General features: G+C 38.2%; 1 pseudogene; it reads right to left on the bottom strand.

Annotated features, from left to right (window-relative positions):
- Positions 1-1,954: 1,954 nt before the first annotated feature.
- Positions 1,955-3,217, bottom strand: Pgk1-ps10 (phosphoglycerate kinase 1, pseudogene 10; annotated as a pseudogene).
- Between the last annotated feature and the right edge of the window lie 17,771 nt (positions 3,218-20,988).

The following is a 20,988-nucleotide window of genomic DNA, read 5'->3' as shown; positions in this document are numbered from 1 at the left end:
TCCTTTTATAAAACACTAACAACAATACTTATCACGCTCCTTAAATTAAATTTGAATATCACTATATTTGTATTTATTCAAGCTGGCTACTTTCAAATGTGCAATAATGTACACTATGAAAAATTACCTATTAAAATGTATCTGGAATGTCTAAGACTTATCCATTTCTCAAATAAATGTTTTCTGATATTTTGATACATAAGGGATTTAAATAATTTTCCCTTTAGTTTCAAAAATATAAAATGAAAATCAAACATAAATATACATAAATATAACTTGTTTGTTTAATAATTGAAATATTCACTTTAATATTATAAAAACACATTTTATGAAAAAAGAACTAAAAATAAATACATAATTAAAATTTGAATGTCAAAAATAATTTGAATTGTATACTTTTGAATGGACTTAACATAAAAATAAGTGAGTCATGATTATATAAGTCATTCAGATGTGAGTGTTCACCCATATTTTCTTGTTACTTTGACAATATAACTTTTCCCATAAGAAGAGAAAAAGTATGGATGGACTAAGGCAGAAGAAGTCATTGTATTGATCCGTGGGAGCTCCCAGAGACTAAGCCACCAACCAAAGAGCATACAAAGGCTGGTCCAAGAGGCCTGGCACATGTGTGTCCAAGGACTGACTTGTCTGTCCTCAGTGGGAATGTGCCTAGTCCTGTAGAGATTTTATGCCTCAGGGAAGGTGGATGCCCATGGGGAAGAGGAGAATCCTCGAAGACAGGATGAAGAGCTCTGGGAGGGGGAAATGTGAGGGAGGGCAACGTTCGGGATGTAAATACATAAAATAATTAATTTTAAAATGGTAAAACCAAAAGAAAACAAAAACTCAAACTCAAAAAGAACAGCAAGGAAAAGAAGTGATTGTATCCAAAGCCCTTTTGTTTCTATACAAAGCTACTAAAAATGTCAACTAGTTGTACATGGTTTCTGTCTCTTTAACCTGGGAGTTCTCCCTTCTGTTTTTTCTTTGCAATGAAACAAGAGAATAGTTTCGGATATTGTATTCATTAAATGTGAACTGAGTTAAAATTATTTAAGTAGAGACAGAACATAGAATACTATGATACCATACTGTCCTTACCAGTGGTGTGTAAACTAATGCCTAAGAATATGACTGCTGAATGAAAGGATTTGTTAACAAAAGGCTCTGTTATAAATCCAAATGTGAAATGCTCAAAATGGGTGCTGCAGATGTACGTCAGAGATTGAGAGTGCTCGTGTAAGGAAGTGGGGATTAATTATCAGTACCTACTTTGTGGCTCACAACTGCCTATAACTCAACTTCCAGGAGATCTGATGCCCTCTTCTATTCTCTACAGCCATTCAAACGCAACAGGTCCACCACAAAGTCTGTGTTTCTAATTAAAAATGAATCTTTTTAATATCAAAATTGTTGGAAATGTCAAGATAATTAGTATTTTGAAGAGGAGCGGTGCTTGATAGTTCAATGGAGATAAAATACAAATGCTAACTGAAGTCTGTGTTTGGCCTGAATTGGTTTACTATATCTATTCAGAAATGATAACTAGATAGAGCATTACTAATACTTTTCTCAATGATTATTAATGTTTAAATCCTACAGAAGGAAAAGAACAAGGCATTACACATTATTCTCTCGCATAGTATTGTTTAACAAATTGATAATTTGAGGCTGGAAAACACATGTAATAGGCCATACAAGAAAACATTTAAGTTTGTAAAAGAAATAAAGTAAAATAAAGTCCTTTCCTATAAGAAATAAAACTATGGACACTATTTTCACAATGGTTTAATCAGTAAGAAAATTAAATGGGATCGTGACTAATGAAGACAAATCCTAATGCAGCTGAGACCAGTTGAGATGCTGTACAACTGTTTATGGGTTTCTAGTACTGCCTCCTGGACACTAGCTGAATCTTTTGCTCACACCAAATACAGATGCACTAAGAACACTAAGTTGACTTATGGGCTGTGCACAGGAATGAAAAGGCATGAAAATACTCAGGATTGCTGAGAGCATCCAGCCCAGGAAGGAATTTACCATCTAGGAGTTCTAGACTGGCACTGCCCCGAGTGCTCACATTGCTGACTTTTTCCTTTTTGCTCCATTTGGCAAAGCAACTAACAATGTCTCCACCACTTACAATATGGATGCAACCCCTAGAGGTAGCTTTTACCTTGTCTATGAGGAACTTGATTCTACTGGCAGAAGCTTCCCATTCAAATACCCAACAGGTCCATTCAAAATAATCTGCTTAGCTCCAGTTACAACTTCAGCATATTTCCTGCTAATCTCAGTACCATAGTGAAAGCCCAGCCAGCCAGCAGGTATATCTGAGGCCACAGTAGCTTGGTGAGTTTTGGTGTTCTCAGCAAAGTTGTCAGCCATGATAATGTCAATAGGCAAAATAATTTTCATACTTTTTTTTATTTTTTATTTTTTTGGCTTTGGACATAAGATCATTGACAAGCTTGGATACTTTTCATCATAAATAGATGTATCAATCTCCCTCTTGTTACTCAACCCTCAGGAAAGTAAAATACATTCCACCACCAAAAATCATCTCATTGACTCTGACCATCATTATATTGTTCAGCTAGGTCTTCTCTGCAACCTAGATCTTCCCAAGATAGCCAAGAAGGATCCCCCTGGATTCTCCAAAGCCTTGGAGCTCATTCTTAGTAAAAAGTCTACCACACACTTGTGGAAAGTTCGTACTCACCATGGAGATGTGGGCTTAGTGGCAGTAGAAAAAACATTTACATAGTCATCCTCTAGTTTGGACAGTGAGGCTTAGAAAGCATTAATTTTGCCTGGTTCAGTTTTAACCTTGGTCCCTGAAGCATCCTTTCTCTTCCCTCCTTCCTCTACATGAAAGTGGAGGTTGTTCAGCAGGATGACAGTTCCTACTGCGGAGTTGGTACCGACATTCTCTATATCTGGACCAAGAAGGACAGAACATCCTTGCCCTGAAGTTCTGAAGCAGCTGGATCTAAGGGATACTTGTCAGGCATTGGGACATGATCAGGCTGGCCTAGGATAACAGTCTTGGTTCCATTGTCCATGCAGAATTTGATCCTTAGAACATCAGCCTTGATCTTTGGTTACTTGTTATCTGGTTGTTCTTCACAGGGACACTGAAGTCCACCGTCATCTCAACCTACTTCCCCTTCATGCCCAGCTTGTCCAAAGGCAGCTTGTTAGGAAATGACATTTTGATTCATGCTTGTACAAAACTTATTCTATTGACTCAGCTGTATCCTAGCCTCCTAGGTGAAGTTTTCATAATATATTATGAATTTCCACATAAAAGATCCAAAATAAATATTTAGCTGTAGTTCACTTAAATCTGACAAAGGAAACCAAAGGGAGGCATTGCTGCAAAGATTTCCAATTGATGAAAATAGAGACCAAGCCATGATTGTCATGACACTAAGTGATTGATACTGAGTCCCTCCTCACTGTTGACAGGCATTCAATGTATTTACAAAGTACAGATTCATATTTTGTATGGAAATAGCATCTTCTTACTTGGAACTCTTCAATGGACTTAAAATCCATGGTCTTTTTCTTTTTTCAGCCCAAGTATAGCAAAAGAAAAATCACCATAAACGAAAATAAAAACCAATTATCAGTGATTTAGAAAATAATCGCCTGTCTTCAGATTCACTTCCTGCTCCATGAAATAAATAGACAGTCCCCACTAGTGACTTTACCAAGGCTTTAAAATTCAGCAACATCCCACTAGTGCACACTAAAGAAAATGGAAAGCAAATGCCATGTCAATATTAGACATTTGCAGTTCTGTCTACTTTTCCAGCTCTCATCACACTCAGACACCAGGGACTGAAACAACATCATTTTAAACTTAAAAGTAAATTTTGTCATGTGAAAATTGCAGATGAAATAAATCCTAGCTAACCATGCCCTTTTCTCTCAGGGAAAAAAAAGTAAAGTGGATTATAAGGATCACACTGCTCCACTGCTTTTAGACATGTTCAAATATTCAGTTATGCACTGTGCATTTTCAAGTTACGTATTCCTATTTCAAAAACACTTCTGGTTTTGCCATGCGCTAAGGCTAGATAAACAGATTCTCTGCAAAGTAAGCTCTACTTAAGAGATAGTAAAGCCAAGACATGTGCACTTGTAAGCCAACGAATGCAAAGGTAAATTTTCCTCTTGGTGTTTAAAGTGTCCTGCTGGGGGGAAGAATGCTCATTCCCAAATGCTGGGAAAGGGATCAAATTATGGTTAACATGCCCAGAAAATTGTGTCTGTTTTTCTCATGTTTGACAATCAAATTCAGATATTTGAGTTTTAATGAAAACTTGCTTAGTATAACACACACACACACACACACACACACACACACGCGCGCGCGCGCGCGCGCGCACACATCAGAAGCAGAAAACAAATAAAATGAGTAGCACTGCATATAAATGAGCGCTGTATATATTCATTGAAAAAATATTCTTTAAAAAAACTTTATGTATGTGAGCATATTGCATGCATGCATGAGTGCAAGTATGAGTGTTCCAATTACTAAATATGACAGTTCAGGAAGCAATTTTATGTTGTCAGTTCCCTTTTTCAACATTTATCTGGGTTTTAGGAACCAAACACATATTGTCAGGATTGTATGGACAAGGACTCTTTCACCAACAAAGCCTCCTTGCCAGCCTTCCTGGCATCTTTCAAAAGGAAGTGGCATTTGTGTTTGGTGGCATGTTCAGTGTTTTATGATTCAAAAGAATGACACGCTGACAGCAGTATTTTCTTATGTTATGGGTTCCCTCATTTTCACAAATATGACTTTTAGTAATGTTCACAGCATTATAATCAAACATAATTCTAAGAGTATGATATTTCCTCATTCAAAATGAGCAATTTACTCATTTATAGTTACATAGAATTTTTGTATTCAAATAGTTTCGAATCGTTCAATGTAATCATTTTAAAAGTATTTTCATATCCGTAAAATGAAATATTGTACAAATTATGACCTCAAATCCTGTGATCTCAGCTTTGAGCCACCATATGTTGTCTTTATAATTTATCTTTTCTGTAACCTCCTTAAGATTAGAAGCCTATTGTGTGAGGTCTGATTTTGACTTCTATAATTTTCAGGCACATATTGAATCAAAATTCATCCATGTAATAGTATTTACCAATATTTCATTTTTGATAAATATTTTCCTGATGTTTGAGTCAACAACATCTTGTTTACCTCTTTTTCAAAACATAGAGTTGTGGGATTTTTCCCCACTTTTGGGATACTGGAAGAAATGTTACTGTGAATATGATTTTAGTTGATCTTTTCACGATTGTGTTTCTCTTGAATACATCCTCAACAAAACAATTACTTTAAAGACAATAACAAAATGTTTTACATTTTAAAATGTAAGCGGTGTTCAATTAGACAAGATGGATGAAACAAAGAAGTGCAGGCCGACAGGAGCCGGATGTAGATCTCTCCTGAGAGACACAGCCAGAATACAGCAAATACAGAGGCGAGTGCCAGCAGCAAACCACTGAACTGAGAACAGGACCCCCGTTGAAGGAATCAGAGAAAGAACTGGAAGAGCTTGAAGGGGCTCGAGACCCCTTATGAACAACAATGCCAAGCAACCAGAGCTTCCAGGGACTAAGCCACTACCTAAAGACTATAAATGGACTGACCCTGGACTCTGACCTCATAGGTAGCAATGAATATCCTAGTAAGATCACCAGTGGAAGGGGAAGCCCTGGGTCCTGCTAAGACTGAACCCCCAGTGAACGTGATTGTTGGTGGGAGGGTGGCAAGGGGTGGAGGATGGGGAGGGGAACACCCATAAAGAAGGGGAGTGGGAGGGGTTATGGGGATGTTTGCCCAGAAACCGGGAAAGGGAATAACACTCAAAATGTAAGTAAGAAATACTCAAGTTAATAAAAAAAAATTAAAAAAAAAATACAGCCCTTACAAAAAATGTAAGTGGTGTTTTACAAACTAGTTGCTTACTTACCAGAGGTATGTCCTTACCACAGTTATATAAAGTGTCCCATCTTTCCCAATATTCAATAACAGATCTCGCTAATGAATACCTTGAAAATTATCCTATTGGCTAATGGTTGTGAAAACTGCATTTTGATAGCTTTTAAAAATATACTGTGATTTTTTTTATTTTTGCTGGGCATTTTTTTCTTTGAGAATACACATTTAAATTATTTTTGAAGTTTTAAAATGTTATTTTTTTTACATTGTAAATTAGAATAGACTATATCACATTCCCCCATTCCCTATACTATAATCTCTCAGGTTTCCTCTCTCCAACCCTTCCCATGCAACCTCCACTCTCAAATTGATTGTCTTTCTTTCTTTGATTATTGCTGTTGCATAAATATGTAAATGCATGTATATGTATGCACAGAAGTATAATTCTACCTACCTGCTGAGTCCATTGTGTTGTTTGTATACATAGTTTCAAGGTTGATCCCTCTGCATTAGACAAACAATAAGAATCCTCATCCCTGGGATAAGCTAACTGCACAATTTTAGCAGTCATTAAGTTGCCAGCATTTCTTTTTATTGCTTGTTTGTTTGTTTGTTTGTTTTCACATTCCAGATTTTCTTTATCTAGGGGTATATCTTGGAAATTCTTGTCGTGCTTTAGAACATCTATAATAGTGAAATTGTTCATATCTAGTTTATATAGCCATTTCTAGGACAGAATAATTCACAACAGACTTTCTGCAATTCAGGCTCCTTCAATCAAAGCCAGAGTTGTCAAAGCTGTGCTCCAAATGTATCTACTGAACCTGGCTCCCCAGGATCCAGTCATCACAATCTCTATACTGTTTCCAGGTCTGCTTTTCTTTATTGGTTTGTTTGTTTGGTTTATGATAGTCTCCATTTTCTGAAAGAAAATACTCTTTGAAGAAGGATGGTATCTATACTTGTTTGCATATACGAGGATAAGACATAGGATAGAGTTAGGAATTAGACTGCTCTACTAAGTGACAGTAGTAGATTCTTTTCTACGGTCCTTGACCCTATTAAATTACTCTGGTATTAGTGGGCCTTAAATACTATTAGATGGCTACTGGTTTCAACCTGCCTGTGAATGCTACTTAATGCATATTTAGGGGTAGCCCATCATTCTACTGATCTTTGAGGTTCATAGACGACAGAGCTAGGAAGGACTACTGGCCGCAACCCTCCTTTGACAACTTGCATAGCATTTTCTGGCACCACAGAATCTAGACTTCATTGCATTGAATATAAACTAATAAAATACCAGTCAGAAGCATGATGATGGGGATACAACTGTGTCTTCATTAAATGTGCATAATGTCAATCTATCTTCTAAATGCATGTATGTTTTTCCATAGACTAGTCATGATTTCAACCTTGGCCTTAGTGTTCTTTCTCTTTGTAAAGAGTAGTGAAAAAGAGGAGAGATATCTCTTAAAAGTACTGAAAATAGGCAACTATTGAGTATTTAACCATTAATTTGTGATCTATATCACTTCCTGTAAAGCACAGTGGATATTATGAGTGGGAGGCTGGAAAGGTCAGGATAACTGTTAGAGGACAAAGAAACATGTCCATCCAGACATGAAGTGTCATGACTCTTGCAATCACAAAGACATACTAGCTCTGCTTCCTTTCACATGGCTTCCACAAGAGATTTTTAATATTTTATCATGAATGTGGTAGGTATCCAAAATATCCTACATCTTCTGGAGGAATAATTGGCAGTCCATAACTACCTGGACAAGAGATACCATTTTCTTCAGTTGGCTAGCCACTGGCAAATTGGCTCTGGTCCAGCAAATAACTTCCTACCCATACTTATATAAGCTACCCTTAGTAAATGCAGTAGTTTTAAAAGAAAGAAAGCCACAAAAGTAAGGAGGTCACTAGATAGGAATAAGAAAACATTTGCAGACAGGAACCTGATGTGGAAGTCTGCTGAGAGGCTCTGCCAGAGCCTTACCAATACAGATGAGGATGCTTGCAGCTATACATGGGACTGAGCATGGGGACCCCAATGGAGGAGAGAGAAAGAACTGAAGGAACTGAAGGGGTTTGCAATCCCATAGGAAGAACAACAATATCAACCAACCAGACTGTCCCCTCCAGCCCCCGGAGCTTCCAGGGACTAAGAAACCAACTAGAGAGTAGACATGTAGGGACCCATGGCTCCAGACATAAATGTAGCAGAGAACGGCATTGTCTGGCATCAATAGAAGGAGAAGCCCTTGGTCCTGTGAAGACTCCTTTCCCCAGTGTAGGGGAATGCCAGGGTGTTGAGGTAGGAGTATATGGGTGGGAGTCGGAGCATCCTCTTAGAAGAATGGGGAGGAGGGGAAGTGAATGGACGAGGGAGAAAGGGGATAACATTTGAAATGTAAATAGATAAAATAGCCAATAAAATAAATAAATTTTTAAAGCAAGAATTCTTAGAGGACAATTTCGTTTTGCTGCTTAGTGCACCCGACATCCCTTCCCCCCAATTTGAGGGGTTTGAATGTGTTATCAGTGAATCGTGACCACTATTGTATGAAGAGGAAAAGCTGTGACTCAAAATGAAATTCCTCTTGTATAAGTAATTTTTTCCTTGTTTATTCTGCATAGTAGTTTTGTCCTTTATCTGGTCTTTCCACATTTTGAAATGCGGTGCTGTTTACGGATCTCCACATTTCACCTCTGAACTTCATTACTCTACTTAGGATCCTGACAATTTTCATATGCTTCTTGTCGTAACTTCTTTGAGTATCATTTCTATTTCATTCCCTCTTCTTTTGAAACCCTCTCTCATTACCTCTATCTAATGCTTGTTTATTTCTTTTAAAACTCTGCTCCCTAGAAGACACTTAGGTTTAAATATACTATTGGTAACTAATGGTAATTTATTTTTCAATTTAAGGTTTATGTGTTTTATATTTAGAATTTTTGTTTGTGGGCTGGAGAGATGGCTCAGAGGTTAAGAGCACCCGACTGCTCTTCCAGAGGTCATGAGTTCAATTCCCAGCAACCACATGGTGGCTCACAACCATCTGTAAAGAGATCCGATGCCCTCTTCTGGTGTATCTGAAGACAGCTACAGTGTACTTATATATAATAAATAAATAAATCTTTTAAAAAAATAATTTTTGTTTGTTATTAATACCTAATTGTAATTTTTCATGCATGGTTCTTTTTTCAATTAATTAATTCATTTATTATTACTTATACACTTTATATCACGCTCCCTGGTCTCCTCCTGGTCATCCCCTCCATCCATTTCCCCTCCCCAATATATATATATATATATATATATATATATATATATATATATATGTATATATATATATATACATATATTTCAAATGTGGTCTTTCTTAGCTCTGGAAATTGGGCACAACAGTTATAAACATCTCTGAAGGTTATCTTTGATTAAACAACTATGTGGTTAATAAAAAAAAAACCTGTAGTGGGTAGTTTTTGCTACCCACTTTAAGTTCTGGGGGGTTAAACCAGACCCCTCACAACCAGACCCACCTTGATTCCCTTGGATCTACAGATAAAACAACACACACCATGCCAATTAATCTTAAAATGCTTTTGGTTACTCAATAACTGGGCACTCTTAAACCTCTCCTGCCATCCAAGGCATAATAGAATAGAGTGGTCATTGGTCACTTCGATCGAAAACTCAAATGGCTGATTGGCTTTATCTCTTGTCTTTTTGCCTCCTTCTTCTTTCCTAGTCCTCCTAATTTTTCCTGTGTCCTCCCATGCAACTCTAAGTGTCCCGCCTAGTCCTTAGTTATTGGTCTCTGGTATCTTTATTGTTCGATTAAGAAACAATTGGCGCCCAAAAGATGTTTTAACATGTAACAAGGACACATGCTACATTTTGTTCATAGCAGACTTATTTATAATAGCCAGAAGCTGGAAAGAACCCAGTTGTCCTTCAACAGAGGAATAAATACAAAAAATGTGGTAAATTTACAAAAAGGAGTACTACTCAGTTATTAAAAACAATGATTCATGGAATTCATAGGTAATTGGATGGAACTAGAAAATATTGTCCTAAGTGAGGTAACCCAATCATGAAAAACCCATACATTATGCACTCATTGATAAGTGGATATTAGCCCCAAAACTCAGAATACCCAAGATACAATCCAGACTACATGAAGCAATGGTCAAGCTTTTGGTCAAGAAGGATGACCCAACTGTGGATGCTTCAGGTCATAGCAGGAGATTTGGAGACAATGTTTGGAGCAGAGACCGAAGGAATGGCCATTCAGAGCCTACCCTACCTGGATATCCAGCCCATATACATACAGCCACCAAACCCAGACACTATTGCTCAAGCCAAGAAGTGCACGCTGACAGGAGCCTGATATAGGCTCCTGAGAAGCTCTGCCAGAGCCTGACAAATACAGAGGCAGATGCTCACAGCCAACCATTGAACTCAGGTTTCCCAGCTCTTATTGCAGCTAATCCACATGGATCAAGTTTAATTGTTTCTTTTTCAGATAAAACTTTAAATAAAGTGCTCATGTAATTGTTTCTAAAATAAAAATAGTCCCCATAAATTGTGAAACATAGACACTTCTGACTTTATTTTACTAGTGTGACATATTGAAAATTCTATTTATTCTGATACAATTGAGTAAGTGCTTCATGAAGTATTAGGCCAGGAATTCACATAAATCAATTATATGGTAGAAAAAAGTCATGAATGAAAAGGTGTTTAAATGACACTGACAATTCAAAGAGCATTTGTTTAATACATCAACCATTAACTTCAAAGTATCTAAGGAAACAAGCTATTTTGTAAGTGTGAGACTTTGAACCAATTCTATGTACACAGTTCAAATATAAACTATTTGTCATATTACAAAAGTTATAAATGGAGACGTTTAAACAAGCAATACTACATATAAGTACCCAGTTTGAACAGCTCCATTTGTAAACGGTGCTGTTTTAACACTAGTGTATGTTTGGCTTTTTGTCAAAAATTAAATGTCAGTATGTGTATGGCAATATATCTGAGTCACCATTTATCACCACTTGTATTTTGTTGACCGACTTTTTTTTATGTCAATAACATGTATGCTGTTTATAACTCGGGCTCTAATTTTAGCTTCACTCTGGCATGATGATATAGCCCAGAGTCCTGTTGAATTGCTTAGGCTATCATGAATATTTTGTCCTTACATATGAATTTTGAAGTTTTTATTCAATTCTTGTGAAAAATTCTATTAGATTTTGATGAAGATTGGGTTGAATTTGTAGATTGTTTTTATTAGGATCGTCATTTTTACAATATATGTAAGGAAAACATTTATTTGCCAGATGTAACTGTCATCTTGAATACTTATTGTTGAATAAATTAACTCTTTCTAGATTAAAAATGAATGGAAGGAAGGAAGGAAGGAAGAAAGAAAGAGAGAGAGAGAGAGAGAGAGAGAGAGAGAGAGAGAGAGAGAGAGAAAAGAAAAATTTGGAAACAGTAACTTAGCATCAGAACCACTATCTATATGAGCCTATTGATGAAAGCCTTAATCTTTTCTATACTGACAGAACATTTTTAAAATGATTTACCATTTTTATATTGTGTGCTTGACTGACCACATGTGCATGTACTGCATGCATTCCTGGTATCCACAGAGGTCCAGGAGAGAACTCCCATCCCCATGGAGCTAGAATTATGAACAGGTGTGAGTTGCTTTCTCAATACGTGGGACCATATCTGTTCTTCTAGAGCATTTGTACTCTTTTTTTAAGGTCTGTCATATATTTAGAAGGATGTATTTTTCCCTTTCATTTTTCCTTTTTTACTGGATATTTTCTTTATCTACATTTCAAATATTATTCCCCTTCCAGGTTTCCCCTCTTGAAGTGCCCTATTGCATCAACCCACCCCCAACCTCTATGAGAGTGTTCCCCCCACCCTGTCACCCACTCCTTCCCATCTCCCTACCCTTGCATTCCCCTACACTGGGGAATTAAGCCTTTACAGGACCAAGGGCCTCTCCTCCGACTGATGCCTGACAATGCCATCCTCTTCTGCATATGCAACTGGAGCCATGGATCCCCCTATGTGTACTCTTGGTTGGCGGTTTAGTCCCTGGGAGTTCTGGTGTGTCTGGTTGCCTGATATTGTTCTTCCGATGTACTCTTTTTTTTTTTTCTGTTTACTTTTTTTTTATTTATTTATTAACTTGAGTATTTTTATATACATTTCGAGTGTTATTCCCTTTCCCGGTTTCCGGGCAAACATCCCCCTCCCCCCTCCCCTTCCTTATGGGTGTTCCCCTCCCAACCCTCCCCCCATTGCTGCCCTCCCCCCATAGACTAGTTCACTGGGGGTTCAGTCTTAGCAGGACCCAGGGCTTCCCCTTCCACTGGTGCTCTTACTAGGATATTCATTGCTACCTATGGGGTCAGAGTCCAGGGTCAGTCCATGTATAGTCTTTAGGTAGTGGCTTAGTCCCTGGAAGCTCTGGTTGCTTGGCATTGTTGTACTTTTGGGGTCTCGAGCCCCTTCAAGCTCTTCCAGTTCTTTCTCTGATTCCTTCAATAGGGGACCTATTCTCAGTTCAGTGGTTTGCTGCTGGCATTCGCCGCTATATTTGCTGTATTCTGGCTGTGTCTCTAAGGAGCGATCTACATCCGGCTCCTGTCGGTCTGCACTTCTTTGCTTCATCCATCTTGTCTAATTGGGTGGCTGTATATGTATGGGCCACATGTGGGGCAGGCTCTAAATGGGTGTTCCTTCAGTCTCTGTTTTAATCTTTGCCTCTCCCTTCCCTGCCAAGGGTATTCTTTTTCCTCATTTAAAGAAGGAGTGAAGCATTCACATTTTGATCATCCGTCTTGAGTTTCGTTTGTTCTAGGGATCTAGGGTAATTCAAGCATTTGGGCTAATAGCCACTTATCAATGAGTGCATACCATGTATGTCTTTCTGTGATTGGGTTAGCTCACTCAGGATGATATTTTCCAGTTCCAACCATTTGCCTACGAATTTCATAAACTCATTGTTTTTGATAGCTGAGTAATATTCCATTGTGTAGATGTACCATATTTTCTGTATCCATTCCTCTGTTGAAGGGAATCTGGGTTCTTTCCATTTTCTGGCTATTATAAATAAGGCTGCGATGAACATAGTGGAGCACGTGTCTCTTTTATATGTTGAGGCATCTTTTGGGTATATGCCCAAGAGAGGTATAGCTGGATCCTCAGGCAGTTCAATGTCCAATTTTCTGAGGAACCTCCAGACTGATTTCCAGAATGGTTTTACCAGTCTGCAATCCCACCAACAATGGAGGAGTGTTCCTCTTTCTCCACATCCTCGCCAGCATCTGCTGTCACCTGAGTTTTTGATCTTAGCCAATCCCACTGGTGTGAGGTGAAATCTCAGGGTTGTTTTGATTTGCATTTCCCTTATGACTAAAGATGTTGAACATTTCTTTAGGTGTTTCTCAGCCATTCGGCATTCCTCAGCTGTGAATTCTTTGTTTAGCTCTGAACCCCATTTTTTAATAGGGTTATTTGTTTCCCTGCGGTCTAACTTCTTGAGTTCTTTGTATATTTTGGATATAAGGCCTCTATCTGTTGTAGGATTGGTAAAGATCTTTTCCCAATCTGTTGGTTGCCGTTTTGTCCTAACCACAGTGTCCTTTGCCTTACAGAAGCTTTGCAGTTTTATGAGATCCCATTTGTCGATTCTTGATCTTAGAGCATAAGCCATTGGTGTTTTGTTTAGGAAATTTTTTCCAGTGCCCATGTGTTCCAGATGCTTCCCTAGTTTTTCTTCTATTAGTTTGAGTGTGTCTGGTTTGATGTGGAGGTCCTTGATCCACTTGGACTTAAGCTTTGTACAGGGTGATAAGCATGGATCGATCTGCATTCTTCTACATGTTGCCCTCCAGTTGAACCAGCACCATTTGCTGAAAATGCTATCTTTTTTCCATTGGATGGTTTTGGCTCCTTTGTCAAAAATCAAGTGACCATAGGTGTGTGGGTTCATTTCTGGGTCTTCAATTCTATTCCATTGGTCTATCTGTCTGTCTCTGTACCAATACCATGCAGTTTTTATCACTATTGCTCTGTAATACTGCTTGAGTTCAGGGATAGTGATTCCCCCTGAAGTCCTTTTATTGTTGAGGATAGCTTTAGCTATCCTGGGTTTTTTGTTATTCCAGATGAATTTGCAAATTGTTCTGTCTAACTCTTTGAAGAATTGGATTGGTATTTTGATGGGGATTGCATTGAATCTGTAGATTGCTTTTGGTAAAATGGCCATTTTTACTAGATTAATCCTGCCAATCCATGAGCATGGGAGATCTTTCCATCTTCTGAGGTCTTCTTCAATTTCTTTCCTCAGTGTCTTGAAGTTCTTATTGTACAGATCTTTTACTTGCTTGGTTAAAGTCACACCGAGGTACTTTATATTATTTGGGTCTATTATGAAGGGTGTCGTTTCCCTAATTTCTTTCTCGGCTTGTTTCTCTTTTGTATAGAGGAAGGCAACTGATTTATTTGAGTTAATTTTATACCCAGCCACTTTGCTGAAGTTGTTTATCAGCTTTAGTAGTTCTCTGGTGGAACTTTTGGGATCACTTAAATATACTATCATGTCATCTGCAAATAGTGATATTTTGACCTCTTCTTTTCCGATCTGTATCCCTTTGATCTCCTTTTGTTGTCTGATTGCTCTGGCTAGAACTTCAAGAACTATATTGAATAAGTAGGGAGAGAGTGGGCAGCCTTGTCTAGTCCCTGATTTTAGTGGGATTGCTTCAAGTTTCTCTCCATTTAGTTTAATGTTAGCAACTGGTTTGCTGTATATGGCTTTTACTATGTTTAGGTATGGGCCTTGAATTCCTATTCTTTCCAGGACTTTTATCATGAAGGGGTGTTGAATTTTGTCAAATGCTTTCTCAGCATCTAATGAAATGATCATGTGGTTCTGTTCTTTCAGTTTGTTTATATGATGGACCACGTTGATGGTTTTCCGTATATTAAACCATCCCTGCATGCCTGGGATGAAGCCTACTTGATCATGGTGGATGATTGTTTTGATGTGCTCTTGAATTCGGTTTGCCAGAATTTTATTGAGTATTTTTGCGTAGATATTCATAAGGGAAATTGGTCTGAAGTTCTCTTTCTTTGTTGTGTCTTTGTGTGGTTTAGGTATAAGAGTAATTGTGGCTTTGTAGAAGGAATTCGGTAGGGCTCCATCTGTTTCAATTTTGTGGAATAGTTTGGATAATATTGGTATGAGGTCTTCTATGAAGGTTTGATAGAATTCTGCACTAAACCCGTCTGGACCTGGGCTCTTTTTGGTTGGGAGACCTTTAATGACTGCTTCTATTTCCTTAGGAGTTATGGGGTTGTTTAACTGGTTTATCTGTTCCTGATTTAACTTCGATACCTGGTATCTGTCTAGGAAATTGTCCATTTCCTGAAGATTTTCAAATTTTGTTGAATATAGGTTTTTATAGTAAGATCTGATGATTTTTTGAATTTCCTCCGAATCTGTAGTTATGTCTCCCTTTTCATTTCTGATTTTGTTAATTTGGACACACTCTCTGTGTCCTCTCGTTAGTCTGGCTAAGGGTTTATCTATCTTGTTGATTTTCTCAAAGAACCAACTTTTGGTTCTGTTGATTCTTTCTATGGTCCTTTTTGTTTCTACTTGGTTGATTTCAGCTCTGAGTTTGATTATTTCCTGCCTTCTCCTCCTCCTGGGTGTATATGCTTCTTTTTGTTCTAGAGCTTTTAGGTGTGCTGTCAAGCTGCTGACATATGCTCTTTCCTGTTTCTTTCTGCAGGCACTCAGCGCTATGAGTTTTCCTCTTAGCACAGCTTTCATTGTGTCCCATAAGTTTGAGTATGTTGTATCTTCATTTTCATTAAATTCTAAAAAGTTTTTAATTTCTTTCTTTATTTCTTCCTTGACCAGGTTATCATTGAGTAGAGCATTGTTCAATTTCCACGTATATGTGGGCATTCTTCCCTTATTGTTATTGAAGACCAGTTTTAGGCCGTGGTGGTCCGATAGCACGCATGGGATTATTTCTATCTTTCTGTACCTGTTGAGGCCCGTTTTTTGACCAATTATATGGTCAATTTTGGAGAAAGTACCATGAGGAGCTGAGAAGAAGGTATATCCTTTTGCTTTAGGATAGAATGTTCTATAAATATCTGTTAAGTCCATTTGGTTCATGACTTCTCTTAGTCTGTCTACATCACTGTTTAATTTCTGTTTCCATGATCTGTCCATTGATGAGAGTGGGGTGTTGAAATCTCCCACTATTATTGTGAGAGGTGCAATGTGTGTTTTGAGCTTTAGTAAGGTTTCTTTTACGTATGTAGGTGCCCTTGTATTTGGGGCATAGATATTTAGGATTGAGAGTTCATCTTGGTTGATTTTTCCTTTGATGAATATGAAGTGTCCTTCCTTATCTTTTTTGATGACTTTTAGTTGGAAATTGATTTTATTTGATATTAGAATGGCTACTCCAGCTTGCTTCTTCTGACCATTTGCTTGGAAAGTTGTTTTCCAGCCTTTCACTCTGAGGTAGTGTCTGTCTTTGTCTCTGAGGTGTGTTTCCTGTAGGCAGCAGAATGCAGGGTCCTAGTTGCGTATCCAGTTTGTTAATCTATGTCTTTTTATTGGGGAGTTGAGGCCATTGATATTGAGAGATATTAAGGAATAGTGATTATTGCTTCCCGTTATATTCATATTTGGATGTGAGGTTATGTTTGTGTGCTTTCATTCTCTTTGTTTTGTTGCCAAGACGATTAGTTTCTTGCTTCTTCTAGGGTATAGCTTGCCTCCTTATGTTGGGCTTTACCATTTATTATCCTTTGTAGTGCTGGATTTGTAGAAAGATATTGTGTAAATTTGGTTTTGTCATGGAATATCTTGGTTTCTCCATCAATGTTAATTGAGAGTTTTGCTGGATACAGTAACCTGGGCTGGCATTTGTGTTCTCTTAGGGTCTGTATGACATCAGTCCAGGATCTTCTGGCCTTCATAGTTTCTGGCGAGAAGTCTGGTGTGATTCTGATAGGTCTCCCTTTATATGTTACTTGACCTTTTTCCCTTACTGCTTTTAATATTCTTTCTTTATTTTGTGCGTTTGGTGTTTTGACAATTATGTGACGGGAGGTGTTTCTTTTCTGGTCCAATCTGTTTGGAGTTCTGTAGGCTTCTTGTATGTCTATGGGTATCTCTTTTTTTAGGTTAGGGAAGTTTTCTTCTATGATTTTGTTGAAGATATTTACTGGTCCTTTGAGCTGGGAGTCTTCACTCTCTTCTATACCTATTATCCTTAGGTTTGATCTTCTCATTGAGTCCTGGATTTCCTGTATGTTTTGGACCAGTAGCTTTTTCTGCTTTACATTATCTTTGACAGTTGAGTCAATGATTTCTATGGAATCTTCTGCTCCTGAGATTCTCTCTTCCATCTCCTGTATTCTGTTGTTGAAGCTTGTATCTACAGCTCCTTGTCTCTTCTTTTGGTTTTCTATATCCAGGGTTGTTTCCATGTGTTCTTTCTTGATTGCTTCTATTTCCATTTTTAATTCCTTCAACTGTTTGATTGTGTTTTCCTGGAATTCTTTCAGGGATTTTTGCGATTCCTCTCTGTAGGCTTTTACTTGTTTATTAATGTTTTCCTGTGCTTCCCTAAGTGTGTTCATGTCTTTCTTGAAGTCCTCCAGCATCATGATCAAATATGATTTTGAAACTAGATCTTGCTTTTCTGGTGTGTTTGGATATTCCATGTTTGTTTTGGTGGGAGAATTGGGCTCCGATGATGGCATGTAGTCTTGGTTTCTGTTGCTTGGGTTCCTGCGCTTGCCTCTCGCCATCAGATTATCTCTAGTGTTACTTTGTTCTGCTATTTCTGACAGTGGCTAGACTGTCCTATAAGCCTGTGTGTCAGGAGTGCTGCAGACCTGTTTTCCTCTCTTTCAGTCAGTTATGGGGACAGAGTGTTCTGCTTTCGGGCGTGTAGTTTTTCCTCTCTACAGGTCTTCAGCTGTTCCTGTGGGCCTGTGTCTTGAGTTCACCAGGCAGCTTTCTTGCAGCAGAAAATTTGGTCTTACCTGTGGTCCCGAGGCTCAGGTTCGCTCGTGGGGTGCTGCCCAGGGGCTCTCTGCAGCAGCAGCAACCAGGAAGACCTGTGCCGCCCCTTCCGGGAGCTTCAGTGCACCAGGGTTCCAGATGGTCTTTGGCTTTTTCCTCTGGGGTCCGAGATGTGTGTGTAGGGAGCAGTCTCTTCTGGTTTCCCAGGCTTGTCTGCCTCTCTGAAGGTTTAGCTCTCCCTCCCACAGGATTTGGGTGCAGAGAACTGTTTATCCGGTCTGTTTCCTTCAGGGTCCGGCGGTGTCTCTGGCAGGTGTCCTGCTGCTCCTGGGCCCTCCCCCACGGGAGCCCAGAGGCCTTATACAGTTTCCTCTTGGGCCAGGGATGTGGGCAGGGGTGAGCAGTGTTGGTGGTCTCTTCCGCTCTGCAGCCTCAGGAGTGCCCACCTGACCAGGCGGTTGGGTCTCTCTCTCTCCGATGTACTCTTAATCCCTCCGTCATGTCTCAAGTACCTGATACAGACCTTTGGCTACATGATATAGTGGTGGTAAAGAATGACTTTGTCCTTTCAAAATGTCATACTCTACTTACAGAGGTCTTGCCCCTGATGCAGCCATCTGAGTCTTTAGTTAAGGACTCTAGACACTTAAACTCAGAAGAGTATAAAATGGTTACATGTCAACCTCTGGTAACTATTTTAGTTTTGCATCAGTGTGGTAAAACTGCTTCAAGACTGGAAAAATGTTAAGGGCAGGAATATTATTATATGTCATGGTTTCAAAGGGTTCAGCCCACACAGTCTTATGGCTCTATTCTCATATATAAACTATTATTATGATAGCAATAGTTAGGAGAAGATTATTTCCTTCAAGCCAAACAAAAAGGAGAGCACAGTAATTTGAAGGAACCTAAGTAAGATCTTTTCTGCAAGGATAAATCCCAGTGATCAATTTCCTTCAATTAATCAGTTTTCCTACCTCCCACAGCAATGCAATAATATCAGCAGACAATTCAATCAAATTGATGAACAGTCCATTAGATTAGAACCCTTCTGATGTAATAATCTGTTAAAATGCTATTACATATACTCTCATATGTCTTTTAGTATTTTGCAAGATTATTAAAAACTCAAGCACATTTGCAATCAGGATAGGCTAAGTCAGGTATTGTAATCTTTGAATGAAAGCAAGAATATCAGAGCCCTTTCTGATTGGGTTTTCCTTGTAGGAAATGAAAGTAGAGTGGGAAGTCTAAAGACAGAAGCTTAAAAACCAAATGTTTTCATTGGTCTTGGGACTTTCTTTAATGTCCATCTTTAGGACCCTTCCTTTCTTTCTTCCTTTCTTTCTTTTTTTCCTTCTTTCTTTCTTTCTTTCTTTCTTCCTTTCTTCCTTTCTTTCTTTGTTTCTTTGTTTCTTTATTTCTTCCTTCCTTCCTTTCTTTCTTTCTTTCTCTTTCTTTCTTTCTTCCTTCCTTCCCTCCTTTCTTTCTTTCTTTCTCTCTTTCTTTTTAATATTTACAGAAGTTTAATAATGTTTCAGACAGAACTTAAAAAAAAGAAATAATTCTTATTCCAAATTTAATGTTTGGGTTTTTTTTTTTACCAATTTTCTGTAACAAGCATTTCAAAGGACAATTCAATAATTTTTTTATTAATACAGTGATTCTTAATTACCCAAGTAAATGGTTGCTCTTTGCAGGAGCTTTTGCACCCACGAGAGTCAGAGCCATTCCTTGAAAGCAACAGGTTATCTCGCTTAGAGGAAAATTCCTTCTGTTGGTTCCTAGCAATACCTGGGAAGACTTTGGGGAACACTTGGCTAATTATATCAGGGAAATTCTGCCTAGTCTGTAATTGGAAGTTCATGGTGGACCCAAGACATCTTTTTTTCTTGTCTAAGTCATCACAGTCTTTTTAATATTTTTACATATACATGTAATGTATTTATTATATATATCAAACTGTGAAAATGAAAATATAATTAAAAAAACAATTTTGCAGGTTGCATCATCAATTTAACTATCCTTAGAATTTAAATATTATTTTCTTTTTTAATTAAATGTTTTTTATTTACATTTCAAATGTTATTCCCTTTCCCAGTTTCCCGACCATCAGCGCCCTATCTCATCCCTCTCACCTTCTTCTATACTGGTGTTCCCCTCTCCATTCAACCCTCTTTGCTCTCCTGACATTCCCCTGAACTGGGGGTTCTAGCCTTGGCAGTACCAAGGACTTCTCTTCCCATTGGTGCCCAAAAAGGCCATCCTCTGCTACATATGCAGCTGGAGGGATGGTTTTAGGACCATTTCTTGACACTATTTTATTGCTATTGTTACTGCTGCTCTGCTATTTTGTAACCCACTCACACTGGAAAAAAAGGGAAACCAGAACCATTTCTTTTCAGACGATAAAGTCATTGCAAAACATAGCATTTCTAATGATTGGGACTCCATTTGCATTTTTTAAGTTCAACATGTCTTATTAGATTTATAGTCTTGAGTACCCCTTCCAATGTGATAAAGAAACCAGACTAAGGACTGCTCATTGCTACATCAATATAATTCCTGTCACAATAGTCAGAAAGTTCATAAGCATGCAAAGGGCAGTTTCAAAATTAATTCTGACACTCAAGAGTTGGTGTGGCTCCTATCACAGGATGTGTTTACATGTATTCCCACTAAAGTGCCTGTACCCTCTGTTGTCCAATGCATCGCATAGGCTAACATGCAACATTTCCTATATTTTTAGCTAAGATTGAGATACAATTAATCTCTTGGACAGTACTAGGAATTGGGGAAGAGGTGAAGGAATAAGATCTTGCTCCTTGTCCTTCATATCTGTCCTTTATTTCCATCACTTGCTAGATCTGATTTTCTGTTTCAGTTGTCTTGAATAGCACA

The sequence above is a fragment of the Rattus norvegicus genome, chromosome 14, assembly GCF_036323735.1.
Source record: "Rattus norvegicus strain BN/NHsdMcwi chromosome 14, GRCr8, whole genome shotgun sequence".
NCBI lineage: Eukaryota > Metazoa > Chordata > Mammalia > Rodentia > Muridae > Rattus > Rattus norvegicus.
This window is presented reverse-complemented; position numbering and strand designations above follow the sequence as displayed.